The sequence below is a fragment of the Notothenia coriiceps genome, unplaced genomic scaffold (genome assembly GCF_000735185.1).
Source record: "Notothenia coriiceps isolate Sejong01 unplaced genomic scaffold, NC01 NC01_scaffold00006907, whole genome shotgun sequence".
In the NCBI taxonomy this organism is placed as follows: domain Eukaryota; kingdom Metazoa; phylum Chordata; class Actinopteri; order Perciformes; family Nototheniidae; genus Notothenia; species Notothenia coriiceps.
In genome coordinates, this window is record NW_011339608.1 from 13,771 (window position 1) to 34,897 (window position 21,127).

A 21,127-nucleotide genomic window follows, 5' to 3' on the forward strand; every position below is an offset into this window, starting at 1 on the left:
GATTACAAGTTACAAGTACCATAAAACCCTAAAAATGGGAAATTCTTGGCCGAAACCGATACCGAAAATAGGAAACAGTTGGCCGAAAACCGAAAGAGCCTTTTTAACCATTTTCGGCCGATAATTTTCGGCGGCCGAATATTCGGTGCATCCCTAGTTACAAGTACCATAAAACCCTAAAAACTGGGGAAATGAATGTGTTACTGCTGAGTTCAGCAGTTACTGTATGGAAGAAGTCAATTTAGAAATTATACATTTTTTTATTCGTAGCTCTTTCTATAGCTAAATTGAGATTGAAACTGATCAAAGCAGATTTCTTAAGACCTGACAATTACTTATGAGGTTCACTTTAAATCAGGGAGACTGGTAGAAGATAGTACAGTAGATCAGGGGTAGAGTTTATTCACATTCATGTTGCAATACTCCCATATAACCAGGAGATGACACCATTGTTTAACCAGTGTTCTGATCTGTTTCTCAGAGACCCTACTGTTAGGACATTTGGGGACAATGCTTGTAGAAACTATTTCATCTCAAAACCATTTAAGACAATGTAAACAAATATCCTTTGGTTTCTAGTATTTTGTTTAAATTAATATTTGCTTTTTTTTTCTCAGGCTTATTTGATGGTACTTGATATCTTTGTTTTTAATTTAAATTTGGTCAAAACAGTTCCAAGCTACAAGCTCGTCTTCTTGAAATTACTTCTAATGGGTTGCTACTCAGTTAAATACGTGTAAATCAGTGTAAAACTTTCATTATCATTTTTCATATCACCCCCCTTTTATGGAGACAAAATATTGTGTCTGCATGTGGAACTACTGTAAGCCAAACCACTAATGACACGTAACTCAAAACCAAACGGCAGCATTGTATAATAAGCTAGGCATTACAGTGCTGAATAAGTTCAAGTCAGCCCAAATACATCATGAAGTGGTTAGACACTGCACTGGGAGTGACCTTAACAATGCATATTATATTAAACTGCTAAACATGACATTTGGGATGTGAAAAATTACAAGTTCTACTCCTTCCCTCTTACTCACAAATTTAACAAGAACAGCTAGTCTATGGGCAGTATTTAGAGACAGAGTTAAAACAGGGGGACAGAGGGCATGACATGTGGAAAATGGTCCTGAGTCGAACTCAAACCCTGGTCCTCCGCTTGGGGACTTGGGGAGCTCTATCAATTGAGCTTTACAGACGACCGTTTTATCAGATTTTCAATAAGGTTACATTCAAAATTTAAGACAGCTTCCTAGGTTTCTAAACCTGGTTCAGAGTACACACTAACACACACCTTCTGAGACAATTCTGCATGCATCCTTATTGTATGCACGTATGGTCTTGGTACTAAATGATTTCTGTGTTCTGTGTAACTCTCGTTTATTTTCTCATGCTTATTTGATGGTACTTAATATCTTTGTTTTTTCTTTAAACTTGGTCAAAACAGTTCCAAGCTAGAAGCTACCTAAATACTTAAGTAGGGCTTTATGAAATTGAAATGTACATTTTTTAAGGTGTTTTGTCATTGAATAGACCTAAAGGTTTATCAATTAATTTGACCAAGTTTACTAATAATAATAATAATAGATTGCATTTATATAGCGTCTTTCAAGGGACCCAAGGCTGCTTTATATGTTGTGAACAAACAAAGAAACAAAGAAACAAGTAGGGCAAATAATAAAGTAAAAATTAAATAAATAGCAGTGGGAGTGGAAGCAGGCGGGCTGTGATGGGTTAGGGGTCAAAGGCTGTATAAACCAAATTTAGAGCCGATGTAACTACAAAAAAGATTTATACCGATAACATTTTTTGTGTTCATCAATGGGTTTTTTAATCTGAGTCTACGGTTTGTCTGTTGTCTTTTTATGTCTTCATTATTTTATTATCCATTTGGTTTTAATGCAAGCTTTTTTCGAAGGCCAAGAAAAGTGTCATGCTTTCCTGCAAACTATCTGATGGATGAGCTTAAATAATTTGATATGTGTGAACCATGCATTTAATGCTGCTGAATAAAAGTATATTTCATTAAGATTAGCTTCCAGACCTTTTTTGGGGGGTATGTGTGTTTTTGGTGATCACAAAATGGGGCCATATAGAGTCTTTGTTTATAATGGTGACATACAGGGAATAGAGCAGTACAAGTTTGAACTGATCCAGTTAGCTGACACATTTCAGAAGGGAGCGCTGGTCCACCACTCCTGGAGGGTTTCTCTCCAGGGGAACTTTAGCCAGCAGACTATTTATACTTCAGCTGTCTGACTGGCGCCCTGGGAACTGGGACACTGTGTCTGTAAGTGTGTGTGTGTGTGTGTGTGTGTGTGTGTGTGTGTGTGTGTGTGTGTGTGTGTGTGTGTGTGTGTGTGTGTGTGTGTGTGTGTGTGTGTGAGTGTATAATACATATGTATAATATCAGTTTAATAATAAACAAATAATAAACAAATAAGTGCTTAAACATAGTTAACATTGCAGGAAAGCAATATATTAGACGTTCTTTGTCAGGCTTAATATTTATCTGTAGATACAAATGTCACTGTGTGTGCTGTGTGCTCTGCATGTGTGACCATTAAAGAATCAGAATCAGAATCCCTTTATTAGTCCCACAGAGGGGAAATGTGCAGCGTTACATGCAGGAAAGAACCACAGACAGCTTAGTGTTGCATATCTTACATGCGTTAAAAAAGTACTAAGTTATAATATAATAAACAAACAACACAACAATATGCAAAAAAAGTACTAAGTTATAATATAATAAACAACCCAACAATATGCAAAAAAATTACTAAGTTATAATATAATAAACAATATGCTAAAAAAGGATTAAAAAAAAAAAAGTTACAAATAATTTTCAAAAATACAGATCAAAAACAAATCAAATCTACAAATCAAATCCTGTAGCAGTTCTTAGGATTTAGCAGCCCGGTATATATTACAGTTATTAAAGATGGCATATGTATATAAAGTATATATTGCACATAAAGCACATATTGCACAGTTTGACGGTATTTAACAGCAGCAAGTTACACAATTTACAAAATACAAGATACATACCTTGTAACAGCAACAAGGGTTTAGCAGCCAGGTATAAATTACACAGTTATTAACGGCATATATATTGATTGATTTAGTGGCCTGGTATAAATGACACAGTTATTAATGGCATATATATATTGCACATACAGTATAGCACATATTTCACAAAGATGGTTTGTATTTAGCAGCAAGGGGGGTTATAGTCTCTGTTGTGGTGTGTGTAGGAGGGTCTACTAGGGGCAGTGCTGGTTGTAAAGTCTGACCGCTGCAGGAAGGAAGGACCTGCGGTCTATAGCACACTTTGATCTAATCACATTAACCCATATTGTCCTCCTAGGGATGTTAGAACAAAATGCTGCTTACATATCAATTAGTAAGTCAGAGGGGTACTTACAATGTAATACATTTAGTTAATAATTCATAATTTCCCTTTAGTAACATTTTCAATGCAGTATTTACTGAAATGTAGTATTTTTAGTATGTGGTCTAGTTAGTACCTTGAATACTTAATCTTAAACTAATGATGCTATCTATTGCATTTTAGTTATATACAATTAAAACTAGCTATCAACATGAGATGATAACATATTAATTAATCTAATATGAAATCATATTTTTTGGGGAATATTTTAAATCTCAAATATAAGCGACTATAAACAGGAAACAATGTGGAAAACAAGGTAGAATAATTATATAATACTTATAAGAATAAATGATGTCATACATTTTTATTATAAAAAACACACAATTCTCACTGAGATGCCAAATATTTAAAATATAATCATCTTTTTTTCAGACACGTGTGATATATATGATAACATTTTATAAATATAACGAATTATATTCCAAAATGTCAGTTACCTTCCTGGTTAAATTATGATTTATTGGAGAATTAGGATTTACCATGTACTCTTGGAGAGACAAGGAGGGGCGGAAAACGTCTCGGGGGCGCGCACTCCACCGTCGTGACGTCACGGGAGCGCCCGAGCAGTGGGGAAGCCACCAGTGGAGGAGCGGGCACAGACCATGCACAGACGGAAAGGAGGGAAAGAGAGACAGGAGAGAGAGACAGGGAGACAGGAGACAGGAGACAGTGAGACATATACGAGACAGGAAAACAAGCCCCGATAGAGAGCGTCTCATCCCAGCTGACCGTTTGTTGGGCTACGGTAGACAAATCCCGCCGCTTGACAGCGGCAGTATAGCCGGAGAGGAGATGTGACTGGCCTTCTTCACACAGAGCTTATTTCACAATCAGCGGGCAGCACAGTACACACAGCCGCAGTGAGTATGCAAAGTTAGCTAGCAGTCCGAGGAGTGTGTGCGTGTATACATGCTTATTATTACATAGGCCTAAGTGTGTGTGTGTGTGTGTGTGTGTGTGTGTTTGTGTGTGTGTGTCAGCCTCACGTGCACACCGTCTGTGTTTGTTTGCGTCGTGTCAGTCACGTCTGTATAAAGGGGGACGCCAGCGGTAGATTAAACCGTGATGCCCTCTTCGAGGTGCACAGTTTCCAGGTCAGCTGTGAGAACCTGGTTCTATTAAAGAGCAGGGCTTCAACCACACTTGTCAGTATGATACATTGTGTACTAAGCGAGACGATTCAAAAACGCCGTTTTGCTCGTTAAAACCAATTGTAGCTGTACAGGAGCCTCCCTATGGAATAACCAGCTAATAACACTAGTGTTGTCTCTGTACTTAAATGCGATTATCAATCTGTTTCGACTGTGCTGCTGTCAACCTCAGTGCTACATTATTTTCCTCATAATCCTATAGTAGTATTTTACAGTGCCAGTTTAGTGACCTTATACAGCATTTACTTATAGTAATATCCCCTATGTGTGCCTGTGGTGGTCCAATTAAGTTTAATCTCTTGCAATAATATTCGTATGAGGACTTTTAGTTGTGTTGCGATATTTCTAACAGTGTTGCTTGAATCCTCCAGGCCGGTTGCTGTGTTCTGAGATCGTTTAAACCAGTTGAGCCCCGGGCCTGTTTTTCAGGCCTCAGGCTCGAAAAGGACATTCCCAGAACAATTGACTATATCTTTACTTCTAAAAGGGGTAAATTAATACACTTTTTTCTCAAAGCAATGATAAACCTTTGAGTTGGATGTAGAAAAGTCAGAATCAATATAGATTTTTTTAAAATTTTAAAGTAAATTCAGATTGAACATAGTAAAAAAATGTAAATTATAGTGTCCGTCCAAAAAGCTTAAGGAATCTAAACTATAACATATAATAAGTAACCTGTATCAAGATTGATCACTTCTGGGGTCATTTGGGTGCATTTTCCATATCTCTGGCCCCCGTCAGTCGATTTTGATGATTGACACCTCTTTTTAACCGTTAAAGCCAATAGAACGAGGGGAAGTTCCTAAAATCAATCTAAACATTACCCATTGGTGAATGAGTGATGCATAGCCAGAATGCTCCGGAACAGGAAGCTGTCATACACTCTAGTTATCGTAGCAGCTAATATTAAATCTCCGTTATTGACATAAAAATGGAATGATGGATTATCAGTACTCATTTCAAAGTGATAAAGACACATTAACCTTCAGCAGCGTTTTTATTGTTTTAATGCCATTGAACACAACTTTTGATCAGAACAACAGCAACGGTAAGACTTATTTTCCGATTTGGTCCCGTAAAGCTAATTTTGTTGTTGTTGTTTGTTGTCATTTCGCCACGAGTTCTGAGGCCTGTGCTACGAAGCTGGTTCAACCTAACCTGGATATGTTTGAGTTAGCCGGTTGGCCTAATCCAAAACATACGCGCTCTCGCTAAACGGTACTACGACCCGGGTTATCAAGTGGATCGCTCAAGCCAGCCTTGTCCTATCTAGTTAGGTGCGCGTTCACATGAAAGGGGTGGTATTTGGAGCATTCGACCAATCACAAACATGGACAAGCGTACTGACAGCGCAGCGTCATACTTCCTGAATGAAAAGTCAACTATATAACTAGACAAATATGTTAAACTTTAAACATCCATGACTTAAACACTTTATCCAGGATAAAAGCCACATAGTTGCACCTGCAAGGTGAATACAGTATATGATACATTATGATGTGATGTGCCGCGGACTGTACTTAATGTTACTCTGATCCGGTTACTTACCGTATTTTCCGGACTATAAGTCGCACTTTTTTTCCTAGTTTGGCTGGTCCTGCGACTTATAGTCAGGAGCGACGTATATATGTTTTAAATGTCAATTCATGCTGACTGACATGAACCGTCTGTAGACGGTTCATGTCAGTCAGCATGAATTGACATTTAAAACATATATACGTCGCTCCTGACTATAAGTCGCAGGACCAGCCAAACTAGGAAAAAAAGTGCGANGTATTTAATTTCTGTTTTGTCTGTCTGTCATTGTTGGTTCCTTGTTAGTCTTTGACTGTGTCATGGGGTAGTGTTCTGTTTTTGATGCTTTGGCCTAGTTGGAATAAAGGTATTTTTCTTTGAAATCTGCATTTGGGTCCTGCCTGCTTCACTCAACCCTGACACATAGTTTCTTGACTGAATCTTGCATGGCTGCATGGCTGCATGGCTGCGATGCATTCGCGGTTATAAAATCTGTCCGAAGACATAGATGCACACAGGTGCGCCTTCGTACTTAACCTTTGTTTTTTGATCCTAACTACACACGTGTACAGTATCGTTCCTGTATCTTGTAAAGTTGTGACACTATCTGTCACAATCTGTCCTAGGAAAGGTTATGCAAAGCATCATGGGGCTGTACCAGTTCAGCCTTCAGGTAAACAACGGCTTAGATAATATTTTAACAAGGAACTTTTGCTTCTTAAGTAAGCACACACACATTCCTGATTGTCAAAATATGTTGAACTCCAACCTAATTATTGTTACTGGGGAAATTATGCAACTATTGTTTAAAGACATCAAGGAGACGAATTGTGTAAGCTATCATTTCATTATTGTATACCATACTTTCAAAATAACCAAATTACTTAAATCGTACCTTCTTCATTCAGCCCAAACATTATCATTCACCCACTAGAGCTGATATGCTAATTTTGCTGAATTTTGAAACAAACATTTACTATTAACTCGTCTTTTTGGCACACATTTGAATTAGATTATTTTGTCCTATTCGGAAGAGAACAGTATGATAACATAATTACATAATAAATGTTATGCAAACTGAAAGAGCAATTTACATCACATCATTCAACACAACACTAAAAAGGAGTTGGTGTTTGATTGTACTTTTTCTATAATGGAAGTTAAATCATTCACAGAATGTCTCCCAAAACAACACATGTAACACTGCTTACATAAAGAATTACATAAGACAAAATGGATCAATCCCACAGCGAGGACTGGGGATTAAGCAGGGACAAAGTGGAACTGGTAAACGCTCTATCATAGTTTGCTATAATCCTTCTGATCATTTGACATGCTGGGTCGGCATTTCGTTGTCCGCACTTGACTGTTTTCCCTGTTAGATTTCAAACAGGCGGATCACTGTTTCCAATATCAGTTCATAAATCTCATATGCAAATATTTAATGTGGCTTTCTGCAGGGTTCAGTTTTAGGTGCACTTCTATTTGTTGTTTTTGTATGCTCTTAATTGAAAAAATCCTCCAAACTTTAAAATATATCTACTCTCCTATTTAATCCCCAAAAATCAGGCAACTTTAGACTTTCTCCAAGACCTTAAAAGCTGTTTGGCTTATAGTTTTCTTCAGTTAAATGAGGACAATACAGAGTTTGAACAGGCAATTAAATGCAGTTGTCAGTTCCAGTTTATCCTACTCAGAACCATCTCCAAAATGTGGCATTTCCGTAGAAACAGTCACTAGTGCACTAATATCATCCAAACTGAAACACCTTTTATCCAGGCCTTCCTCAGGCTAACATTTCCCATTAACAATTTATTCAGAACTCTCCTGCCACGTTATAACCATGGTCCAAGAAAACACATCAGTCCTATCCTTGCAACCTTAAACTGCCCTGCCATTAAATACATGATAAACGTCAAAATCACTCTTATTGTCTAGACTTTAAGAATCTCTTTAACATGGTTTCACCCCTTACTGTACTACCAGCAGGACATGATACCTTTGTTATTGCTTTCATTGACACCACTTTTATTTTTGCATGTAACTTTAAAAGGGAAAAAATCAGATTTTGCATTTGTATTGTGTTTTAACTTATTTATATTTTTTCAAAATGCACATATGTCCGTCTTTGTGAAGCACAATGGAGCCAAACCTGAACTTTAAAGTGCAATGTAAATTAAATAAAGTTGCTGATTCAACACAGGCTATACCACCATTCTTCTTTTACACCTGAATGCATGTTATAGAATATCACATGTTGTGAAACATGTTACATGCCAGAAACTGAGAGCTTGTTTGGATGAAGCTCACAGACAGTCCCCCACTGTTGCCTGTAAGAGGTTACACAATATATATCTAAGCGTTATATAAATGAGCCACTTAATGGACCAATGGGGAGCCACTTCTTGCGTCATGTGACGCTTGATCAGCGAATGTACATCAAAATCCGTAGAAGCAGGCGCATCATTCTTTAGCTGCTGAAGCTAGCAAGCTAACGACCAGTAAGGAGTACCCCGACGGGAGCGTTATTTTCAACCCCTACTCTTCGCTCTTAAAGAAGAGGACATTTCCGAATTTTTGATTATTTACAGAAGCTTTTTGGACATTGGTTTTAGGTGGATTTGTGGAGTTCGACAAGCGGTGTGAACCAAGCCCCCAGGAAGTGCTCCGGCATTTGAAGCCGAATTGTATGAATGGCCGTAGTGTCCAAATGGTGGTACTACAGCTTCCGTGACGTAATTTTGGCCCCAAAAGACTTTTTCCCATATACTTAGGCTACTTTGAGAAAGACACGTTTGTAAATCAGCGTATACTTTTTTTCATTAAATTAATTAGCACTAACCATTTAATAGCCTATGTTTAAATCGTCAAAGTCTAATTCAAAGGGCGTGACACATCTTAATACAGAGTTACTTTCTAAGAGAAAACTCAACTGCGCATGCTCCGCGGGCCCACATACGGATACTTTCTGAACCTACAGTTGCTCGTTTTGGGCTTCAATGGGCCACTGAGCAACTCTCAGGAATGAACGTGATTTCAGTCTACTAACATACGCTAACGTTAGCTCTCGGCTTTAGAGCTCTCTTACATAAAAACAAACGGCGGATCGGCGGCAGTTGGCTGAAGCAGAGAGAGGGGCTTTTTGGGTCTGTCGTTTTAAATATATATTATGTAAACTGGACTTTAATGTTTTTTTGTTATAAATGTGTTGAAAATGTAGCTTTTTGCCGAGTTAATCATGTCATCGTAACGCCGAATAATCATGGATATTAAGCTTCTTACATGCTGAGCACGGAGGACTTTACCCACCGCCTCTCGACTCAACAGAAGGAGACTGTAGAATATATTTTTGTATTCTCCTAAGAAAGGGGCACGTTGTTTTGGCCGAGAGACGTGGTGCTATGTGATGTGACGAAGTTTTTATTTTTTAAGTACGCAGTTCTTCTTCTACTCCCCTCAGTGATTCAAAGGCTGGTGTTTACACGGACCCCAGCTGGACCCGTTGGTGACGTCACATTTTGAGGTGGAAGAAGTACTTAAGATATTGTACTTTAGTTAAAAAGTAGAAATACCAGAGTGTAGGAATGCTCTGTTTCTAGTGAAAGTCCCGCATTCAAAAAGCAAAGGTAGGAAAGTACTGACATCAAAATATACTTAAAGTTATGTAAAAGTACAAATTATGCAGATTAAAAATAATATTAAGTATATGTTTAGATGAAAAATATTGATGCCAATGTGTTTATCAACGCTGGTTAAGTTGCTGCTAGTTTGAATAACTTTATATGCTGCAGGGTAGCTTGTGAATTTACTCCAAGTGAAACTAAACTACCTCTGACTTGTAGAAGAGTATAATAACAAAGTAGCAGTAAAATGGAAATGCTCAAATAAAGCCCCTCAGTACTTGAGTAAATGAACATAGTTACTTTACACCTCTTTATTTTATCGTGGTGGAGGTCGTCTACAACATCAATGGCTAGCAGTGAGAGTCGGGCATCAGTGAAGCTCTCCTTCATTGTTTAAGTATCTCATTCTCCAACATGGAGACGAGGGTCGAGATGTTCGTGCATCCGCTCTGCAACCCTGGGGCTGCGGGGATTTGCCCTGAAATGCTGGAGGTGGCAGAGGAGGTGAGCCGGGCTGGAGACTACAGTCTGGCCGCTGAGATCTACACCTCCCAGCTTGCAGACCTCCAGCATCCAGACAGGGGTCTTTGTCTGAGGAAAGCCGACTGTCTGACCCAAGCAGGGAGGATTTCTGAGGCTCTGGACTCCTACTGCACAGCGGCTAGTCTGGGAAAACTGCACCCGGAGGAACTGCCTCTTTTGGTGGATACAATTGCTAGGACTCTCCGGGAGAAAGAGCTGGGCTTCCCTGGGCCTGGAGGGAAAAGCACCAGCAGCAGTGAGGAAGAAGGGGTTGAAAGTGATGGGGAATGTGGAGATGATGAAGCACTGGATTTGTTCTCCTGTCGCCTCTGCAAGTGTCTCCTCCATGAGCCCACCACCGTGGAGTGCGGACACACATTCTGCAAAATCTGCCTGGAGGACGAGGCGATCACAGAGTGTGTGCAGTGCAAGGAACAGTTTAACGAGAAGAAAGACGGCTTGCCAAACGACAGGAGACTGGACGTGGTGCTCAGTGGCCTGCTGGGTAAACTGTTTGCAACCGAGAGCAAAGCGAGGAAGTTCTGGATCGAAGGGCAGGTTTTGTGGGGAGAGAAAAACCACTCGGAGGCTCTGGAGAAGTACAACGCAGCAGCGGATCTAGGTAAGATGACGCAACATGTGTGCATTTCTGTTTGTAATGTAAGAAGTTTTCATTCAAACTTTAGTATTTAGTACAGGTGACCTACTTGTTCCCAGTGTAGCTGTACCGTGTCACCAGTAAGAGGCGCCATTCCCACCTTTCTCTCCCGCACTGAGGTCAGACGCGTTATGACGCACTGGACTTGGTTACCTAAGCAGCACACTTCTGATCTTATTCTTTCTAAAGCTTCTGTGTGTGTTCTATTCCTGCCCTGCAGTGCTGAAGGTTTTTCATGAAGCAATTGTGGAGAAAAGACTTATGTAACACTGTGTATATTAGTCTGATTCAATTATTCACTCTTATATAATGCGTACATACGGCATGAGTTGGATTTAAGCCCAAACTCCTCCCCTTATGGTGTTTCATAAGATGTTCATGGTGTGTTGGATAACATAGCAGCATGTCTCATGTTGCATGGATTAAATCTTCAGAACTTTCAAGCGACCTCTTTTCACCCCTGGCCTCAATATCAGTCACATTAAAAATCAATTTCCTCACCCCTTCCTTCTAAAGGCTTAAGAAATAGTGTGAACCAAGGCACTATCACAGCAAGCTGTCTCAGCGTGTCAATCAAACATTAATATAACACACTGTCTTTTTGTCACTTTGAGCATTTCAGTGGCACATGCTCAGATCATGCTCTCCCCAGATCAATATTGATTGCATGCCTTCTGTCTTGTGGAGCATTGTGGGTGAGAGGAGGACAGAGTGCCTTCACAGCATGGTGACAGCCAATCAATGTTTTCCCAACAAATGCAGCAGGAGGCCATGTGGTGTGTGATGTCAGATGAGTAACGGGCTCATGTCAGCAGAAAATACAGTTGCTACGGAACCAGTGCGTTTGAGGACAAATGGATTGCCTGTGCCACATCTTATATAATGCATTTAGGAAATAAAAGTCAGGTTCAATATAGAAACTGAGGAAGAGGGTGCATTGTTTATTTCTTGCAAGGTAACACAACTAAGAGGATTTAATGAATGAAAAACAAGTAAATCTGCTCAGAAGTGAGCATCAGTCAATCAAAGTCAGGACTGAAACGGGAGAAATCACGGTCTAAAGACTAAACATATATCCTGTTACCTTTTGTGACCGCTCTCTCTGGATCACTCACATTTTTCCTTTACTCTTCCTGCATTTGATATCTCTTTGGCAAAAAACTAAAAGGATGTGCGTCATTAAGGCCATCCAGCTTGAGGAACCACATTCCCCTTTACTTCGTTTGTTTACCCAATGTGGTGCAACAAAAATCATGCTAAAGCAAACAGTACTTTCTATCAAATGTGTTCTTGCTTAAGTGCGTCAGTTCTCCGAGGATCACACTCCCCATGGTGTGACTATAGCCTATATTGTATTGTCCCTATTAGGCACCGAACTGAACAAGTCCCACATGTTGAGATCTGAGTGTTGGCAACTAACGCTGGTACAACTCTCGCTGGTTGCTCATGATTAAAGGTCAAGTTACCCACTCGCCATTTTGCTTCAAGTCTGAGTCCATGTGAGTTACGTGGAGCGGTTTCATAACACATTTTTTCTCTATCAGATTAGGATCTATTGAAATGAGATAAAACTCTGAGGTATTTCTCACTCTCACTCTCACTCTCACTCTCACATTATCTTAAACGCTATAGCCTTTTTCTCTGCATTATATAGGAGTTCATACGATTTAAAAAAAAAAAAAAAAAAGCAAAAAAAAAAGCAAGTGGTTTAAGCTTACCCCTATCAGAAGAAGCCAACTTGAGCATCTGTTATGTTAAGAAAAAAAATATGGACGTATGTTACACCAGAAAATATTACAGAAAACTAGGGCTGCACATTTTTAGGAAATGTAATCAAAATCACAATATGGACGAGTGCAATGTTCAAATTGCAGGAAGCACAATATTTGTTAAAGGCTGAATATGTGTCAGCGTTTCCCATACATTGATTTATTAATTAAATATTATCTGCCACAAATGGATCTCATAAAAAAAAAAAAAAAATTGAATAACTTTTTTAATTTTTATAAATGTAAATGTTGGTGGTCTAACCATGGATAGTGAGGTGGGCTGATGATCGGAAGGTTGGGGGGGTGGATGCGTGGGCCCCACCAGAATAGGTTAAGGGGCCTTTGGCTTTTCTTGCCGGGGGGGTGGGTGCGGTGCCCCCACACATAGAATCACATTTGTGGGAAACACTGTTTTTAATTGAAGTATTGTGAAGCTGCATAGATATCCCAGCCGACAGCAAAAATGATAAATTGTTAATCATGTCACAATAGCACTCAAAAGGCTCGCAGCTAGTCATATTTTCCAAATCGTAAAGCCTGACAGGAAGCCATTAGAGAAATAGGAAAATCATGATTGTTGTAGATTGTTGAGGGCCGGCACTCAACCTTTGTAGATACTTTTATAAAGTTCTCTTATTTTAATGCTGTAGTCATGCTAGGGAGGCCAAGAAACTTTAATAGCATATATGTCATAGCACAACAGTTACTAGCATTTAAAAGATGGACATCAATACCGGTTTTGCTGGGACTTTAGCTGGATTAAACACCCTGTTCTCCGGCTATAATGTTTCAGTATCAATCTCATTAACAGCTGCCTCAATACTGGGTCTGTTTTGTTCGTTCTGGGAGCTTCGAGCTGGCATTTAAGCTCAGGCTTCTCCACCTTTCTGGCTTCATTTTTGGAAAGGTGGAGGAGATCTAGCTATCCAAAAGTTTGGCTAATGATTTGTCGAAGGGCTTGCGGATCCACCCACTCAGTGTGATAAAAATGTCCCTAATCACGATATGTATTCGGGTTGAGTATCAGATATCGTTCAGTGGTATCGCTAAAAAAGTCAACGATATGCATCCCTTCGCCCACACATGTCCAGAAGCCAATGACCATCACCTTTTTGGGTTTTATGCGTGAATCATCTTTGTAGTGAGTTGGAAGAGAAACTGTAGAATAACCTCGTGTTCATACTGGTTTTAAATACTGTTGTCATTTGTGTGCAATAAACTGTTAAGATAGGTTGGTGACCTAAATGACAAATGTCAACCCAATGTAATTTAAAAATTAATGTGTTTTTGTGTATTATACAATTACTGTTGTGTATGGTCCATAGGGTCACCCTTGACGTGTATATGGTGTATTCAATGTGTTGTGTGTNAAAAACAGAACACTACCCCATGACACAGTCAAAGACTAACAAGGAACCAACAATGACAGACAGACAAAACAGAAATAAATACACACAAGACTAATCACACAAACAAGACACAGGTGAGGAGGGAGGAGAAAACACAGGGGCACCAGGTGAAGACAATCGGGTAATCAGGTAGGAGGGAAAACAGACAGACAGCAACAGGCAAGGGGGTGAACACTTTTCAAAATAAAACAGGAAACCAAAGACAGAAAAAGACAAAACAAAACACAACAGAGACAGATCGTGACACTATGTGTTGTTTAACAAATTATGCAAATTGTATGTTAGACAACAGGACAATGTGACCTTCGAAAAGAAGAAACCAAGATATTTAGTATCAGAAATGATTTTATTTATAGGAAAACCTGTCTTTCATGAAGCATATTCACGCAGTAGCCCAACACTGAAACACATGAGCACATACTACAGTTTAAAAAAGCAGAAATAAAATCTGAGCTGACAGAAAATGCTCGGTTTTAGTTTAACACACACAGTTAAGCTCACACACACTATTTTATGAACGTATAGGTTCACCTGCTGAATTAAAAACAGAACAAATGAAGCAAAGAAAGTGAAAACCATAAAGCAGATCCAGGCAGTTGAAGCATAGATTCACACGTAAAGTATTATCCTACAAAACAGAACAGCTGACAGAGAAGAGATAACATCTGATCCTTTACAAAACACACTATATGCTGTTTTTAGGTTTTTACTAACACTGTAATCCTGCTGGGATTATTAGAAATGTAACAGGGTTTGATTCCATCTTTGTTTAATGTAACTGTAAGAGAATACAGTTTCCTTTTTTCTGTATCCTCTTACATGTAATCCATGACTCCCTAAGCCTGTCTGCATGCACATGAACACCTGCTGCTCCTGCCCACACATACTTTACAAACACGCCGTGTTCTTGGCACCGTGTGAGCTTCATGTGAGTCTGTTTCGTCTGAAACCTTTGTTTATTTATATCTGTCTCTTTTGTCCTTCCTGGAGGTCTGACTCAGAAAGACGCTTTTACATTTAATCTGTTTCAATATCTCAAGATCAAACAACAACAGGGTTTGACGCAGCTGGAGAATGAGCGGGGAGGAGAGGGTTACTTTCAAGATGTGATTCTTTACAATGACTAGTTACCTGTAGAAAGATGTAATCAGTAATTTTATCTGAGTATCACAATATAAAAGTAATGTAACCTGATTACTTTCTGTTACTTTAAGATTCCCTTTAACCCTCCTTCGTTCCCCCCCTTACTTTGATGCTCGCGGTCAAATTTGACCGGTCCTGTTTTAACACAAAAACCATTAATCATCACTAAGTTTCATTTAACACCCTTTCAAACTGTACATATTGTATCAGACTACTGGTATACATGAAACACTGCAGTAAATATACAAAGAACAGACACTGAACATGTATTGCGTGTGCCAGGTGTGATCCATGTGGGGGGATGGGCACATAAGAGCGGGAAATGTGTCAAATTGTGTGTGTGTGTGTGTGTGTGTGTGTGTGTGTGTGTGTGTGTGTGTGTGTGTGTGTGTGTGTGTGTGTGTGTGTGTGTGTGTGTGTGTGTGTGTTTATATGGCTGGGAGGGAGGGTAGGGTTTGTTTTATTTTATTTTCATTGTCTTCTTACTATTTTTAGCTTACATGTGTTTTCTGTATTCTGCATTTTGTANTGAAACACATGAGCACATACTACAGTTTAAAAAAGCAGAAATAAAATCTGAGCTGACAGAAAATGCTCCGTTTTAGTTTAACACACACAGTTAAGCTCACACACAATATTTTATGAACGTATAGATTCACACTTAAAGTATTATCCTACAGAACAGCTGACAGAGAAGAGATAACATCTGATCCTTTACAACACACACTATATGCTGTTTTTTGTATTTTACCTAACATTGTAATCTCCAGGTTTTAGAAATGTAATGTAATAGTCTGGTCACGTCTTTTTTTATGTAACTGTAAAGGGATACAGTTACCATCCTGGTGACATAATCCTGTTATGTGGACTGGTTACTCCCCAAGCCTGATGTTAACATGCAGATTGCAGATCAAGATAGGTTGCAGATGCAGAGCCTGATGAGGATGGCGAGTATAGGATCAGTGTGTGACCGCATGTCAGCTTCTCCGTTATGTAAAGAGAAAAGCTGAGCATCACCTCAGGGACCCTGCTCCCCCGATACACCTACAGTAAGCCATCGGGACAAATTAAATAAGAACATCCAGGTTTAGCACATATGTTGCACCCCCAGCAGTCTGCAATACACAATAGAACAAATTATTTATAGTTCTTGAATGTGTTGCAATATATTTACATATTATCATGTTGAAGGGATCTCTGTATTGTGTGTGAGTGGCTGCTTTGGAGTGCTAATTTCCATTTAACTTTTTCATAACTAAACAAACAAACAAACAAACAAACAAACACGAAAGGTACTAACGTTCTATTAAAGAGGTTCATATGTTGACTCTACTGTGACATGTCTCCATGCTTTAATGTTCAAAAAGCTCTTTATTTTTCTCATACTGCCTGCCTCTTTTCACCCTCTGTCTAAAACCAGAGCCCAGTCTGCTCTGATTGGTTAGCTGGCTGGCTCTGTTGTGATTGGTCAATTGCTTCGAGATTTCCTGCCCCTTAGCCTATCACGTACAATGTGTTGGAGCGCTAGCCAACAGAAGCTTAAGTGTAACATAGTGATGTCACTATGTTCAGGAAGTAAACAAATGAGTCCAATCGAGAAACTTCCACTGGAGGGAACACAGGGATGTTAGCCTTTGCAGACCATTTACATGCACTAAAACCTTTAACACACTACAGGAAAGGGAGAACCTCAAAAAGCATAACAGGACCGCATTTAAAATATCAGTTATTCCACTTGCTACATTTTCTACTTTTTTACTGTACAGGGTGGACTTTAAAAAAAAAAAGATGGAGCTTCTCAGAAATGTTTTTTTTTAACAGACTACCTTTTAGAGATTATAACATTTGCATAGATCTTGAAACTTTAATAATAGAGATTAAAATGAATGTTAAATTCCCTAATATGAGTAGTCCAAGCGAGGGAGTAAGGGGGGCGATCCTAACAAGATATGGTCTCTAGTTACATATGTATTTTTAGATGTAGGATTTGAAGCCTTTATCAGATGCCCTCACATTGGTGTCAGGAACGGAAGTCAGGATCCAAAGTCACTACGGCGGTGTTTCTTAATCTGTGTAGTAATCCTGAGGCTCACCTGAGGCCCCTCTGATAGACTGTAATCTTTGGGATTACACCAACAGGCCAACGCTGCAGGAGTCATGGGAAGCAGCCAGCGAATCATTTCCAAACACCTACTGACTTGGAAAGGGTCCAAGCACGTGTGAGCATGACACAGTTTGTAGGCTTGGGGAGTAACGGATTACATGTAACAGGGTTATGTCCTCAGATTACAAGAAAAGGTCACTTAAGTCCCTTACATTAAAACAATCTGATTACTGTTACATTTCTAAAATTGGGGATTACTAGCAGGATTACACAAAAAAACAAAAAAAGTGTTTGTTGTAAAGCAGGGGTGTCAAACTCAATTTCATCGCGGGCCACATTCGCATTATGGTTGCACTCAAAAGGCCAGTTGTAACTTCAAGACTATATCAAAATACATATAGAAATGTTTAATATATAAAATTATGTATTATATTCCATAATTGCCTCTGCATTGGATTATTATCGGATAGGGTAAAAACTTCATAATTAACTACGTCTGAAAGCAGAAGTCTAGGGCAAATAATTGCAAGTCTCTTAAGTGAGAATGTCACAAAATGATTTAAAGAGAAAAGCAAAATCCTGGAAAAAAAGGCAGAATAAAAAAATTAAAGTGACATTTGGAAAATAAAGTAAAATTTTGAAGAAAAAAGTCAAATTCTGACAAAAATGTCACATTCTGAGAAAAAAGTCAAATTTGAGATGCATTGTGGGACATTTAGTTTATGGGCAACGTGCTTCTGTAAATCGGCATGTAACTGTATTAATAAACATATTCTATTTTTTGCAAGCTCTTGTGGGGTCGCATGAAGTGAAGTCAAGGGCCGGATTTGGCCCCCGGGCCTTGAGTTTGACACCCCTGTAAGCAGATGTTATCTCTTCTCTGTCAGCTGTTCTGTTCTGTAGGATAATACTTTAAGAGAGAATCTATGCTTGTACTGCCTGAATCTGCTTTATGGTTTTCACTTTCTTGCTTCATTTGTTCTGTTTTTAATTCAGCAGGTGAACCTATACGTTCATAACATAAGCCGCGTTCACACCGGAGTACTTTTCCCACTTTAGTTCCGATATAGTTCCGAAATGTCGCGATCACACCAAAAAGAGCCGGAACTAAAATTAGTTCATGAGAACCTTTTTACCCCCTTTTCCGCGGTATCTCATGCGGCTCTCTTGTGAGAAAAGAGCTATATTTCTGATTGGCTGGGCGGATTGCAAACCACGCCCCGTAAAACTCAAAAAAAGTGTTTTGAAGCCACCATTTTATTATCCTCGCATTAACATTATTAGCATTAGCCCAGCGCAGAAACGCAGAGAGACTAATTTATGCCAACACAAAATAAAACATGGGAGCGGTGGAGATGAGGAGGTGTCGGCGTTCTGGCGATTTACTCGGAAGGCTTCAGTAGAAGCTGCTGGGAGTCCCAGCAGCTTCTACTGAAGCAAGTCCCCAACTCCGGGGACTTCCGGCCGGGGATTTTGGGCGGCAGTATACGCCGTGAAGTTGTTTGCGGCCTGCCAGTAAACCCAAAGCAGAAGAAGAAGAAGTGACGTCAGCGGCTTCATTTGCCTAATCCACCCCCAGGGACTTATTCCGGTGTGAACGCGATCTGTACTTAGTTCATCAGAACTAAAGAGTTCTGATGAACTAAGTTCTCATGAACCTTTGTGGGAAAAGTACTGCGGTGTGAAAGCGCCTTATGTGTATATATCAATGCTGTCAAAATTATCACGTTAACGGCGGTAATACATTTTTTGAGTTAATTGCGTTAAAATATTTAACGCATGTAACGCATGGCCCATTAACAATGGCCCGCCCCATACATCCCACCAGTGGCAACGCCAGGGTATGGCTGGGGTAGGCTACACCCATACCAATAAATGGCTTAGCCCCACCATGAAAAATTATGTTAAAGTAAGCAAAATAAAGTCCGCCAACTCGCGCCGAGTAAATTGCACAGACAGCAGTTAGTAAGATTGATTTCAGTAGCCACTTGTCTGGAAATACCGAAGACTAGAAACGGTTTTGAAAGTTTTCAAAACCGTTTCTAGTCTTCGGTATTTCCAGACAAGTGGCTACTGAAATCAATCTTACTAACTGCTGTCTGTGCAATTTACTCGGCGCGAGTTGGCGGNCAATGCTTTGTTGGACGTAAAAAGGATTCACCCATCAAAAGATCTCTTATTTCACATCCCTGATGAAGGATATTAAAGGAAATATGAAAATGCAAAACAAAACAGAGAGAAGCAGTTGATAGCAAAAGACCAGTGAATCATAGAAAATACAAGCCCAAAAGCATTGCACATGACGCTTTTGACCTAACAAAGAGCAAAGTATCTGTGGATCTTTACCTACCATGGGAGGAGGTGCGGTCAGTCGGAAATGAGTGAGGAAGAACGTTACATCGGTTTTTTTTCGAGATGATGTTATCGATGGACACTGGCGCCAAACAAACAGTCACATCTGAAGAAAAAGATGCAGAGGAGGGTTGTTACGATACAAGGAAGACTTGTCATAGGAAGTTCTCTCTGAGCACATGGCCAGGTGTCATACACCTCCTTTTGCGTCTCAGCACCCTTTTGGGTGGTAACCCCCTCTTCCTCTGCCGTGACACAATGTTCTTCTGCAAAAAACATGAGAACCCCTTTGGGGCAATTCATGGCCAATGCCTGCAGAGCCAAGGTTGCTGTCCTCAAGAAACATTGAGGAAATGGCTCTGAAGCAACCATGTTGCGACCGAAAGCCAGGTCTGTGTTACGGTGAGTCAGTGAAATGCCTCCTAACTTGGCACCGATGCTGACAATTCTGGGGAAGAGAACATTCAGTTTTTTCTCAGTGGTATGACAGAGAAGATACGTAAGGATGAGAAGTGTCAAACAATCACAGTGAAAAGGGGAAACAACAACGGCAGGCACGACCTAACACGATTCCAGGAGAGGCTTCTCCATTTTAAGCGCATGTCTTCAAACATTAAATGGCAGTTAAGCCTACAGGGAGGCTCAGGAGGAGCCTGAAGCACAACGAGTACCCTTTTTGCAATAGATTTTAGCGATAAATTACTCATGCAAGTACAGCCTGGAAATACAATCTGTGCATTTTTGAGGCTCAACCAGCAGGCAGTCTGCACACTGGAGTGCTCCTACACCGCTTGGTGGACAAGCGCCCACACCTTCTGCTCCATATCACCCTCCAGAAGACCGCCCGTGGCCATCGGCCCACCTTGATCCAATTCTGTAAGGTAGTGAGGAACGACCCCTCAAAGTCAAGATACTTCATTTTCACGACGGCCCGCAACGCAAATCGACAAAAGGAATTCTTCTACCTCTCAACTGGACCCTACAAGTATGGCTTCAAAGGAAATAACGTGGAATTTTCTTTGGACTAGTCATGGGAAGGGGCACCAGACGGTTGTTTGGTGGGTTCCTCAAGGAGGTCATGCAGACCGAATTGTGGCCATGGAGGAGGACATCGCCCTGATGCCAGAGGCTGTTATGACAAGCTGAAAAGCCTGGACCAACATCTGTTGAGTTTTCTTCGTCCCAGAGTAGGGATATGAATCAAGACTCAGAAAAAGCTATAGTCCCGTTATCCAATTCACCCCATAGGTCCTTCTGCCTCGGTTTCAGATCCCTGTCCCCCTCTCCCGTCCGATTACAGACTAGCTTTGATTCATATCTGATTCTTTTAGTGTTTGTGGTTTAAATAAAGTGTATTAATGTTTGTTCCCTCCCCCCCTATCACTATGGTACCTGCAATAGCTGCGGAAAAGGCTACTCTA

General features: G+C 40.0%; 1 pseudogene; it reads left to right on the plus strand.

The window, feature by feature from the left end:
* The first annotated feature begins 4,025 nt into the window (after positions 1-4,025).
* The window catches only part of LOC104943826 (ELKS/Rab6-interacting/CAST family member 1 pseudogene), a 49,111-nt pseudogene continuing 32,009 nt past the window's right edge, over positions 4,026-21,127 (plus strand).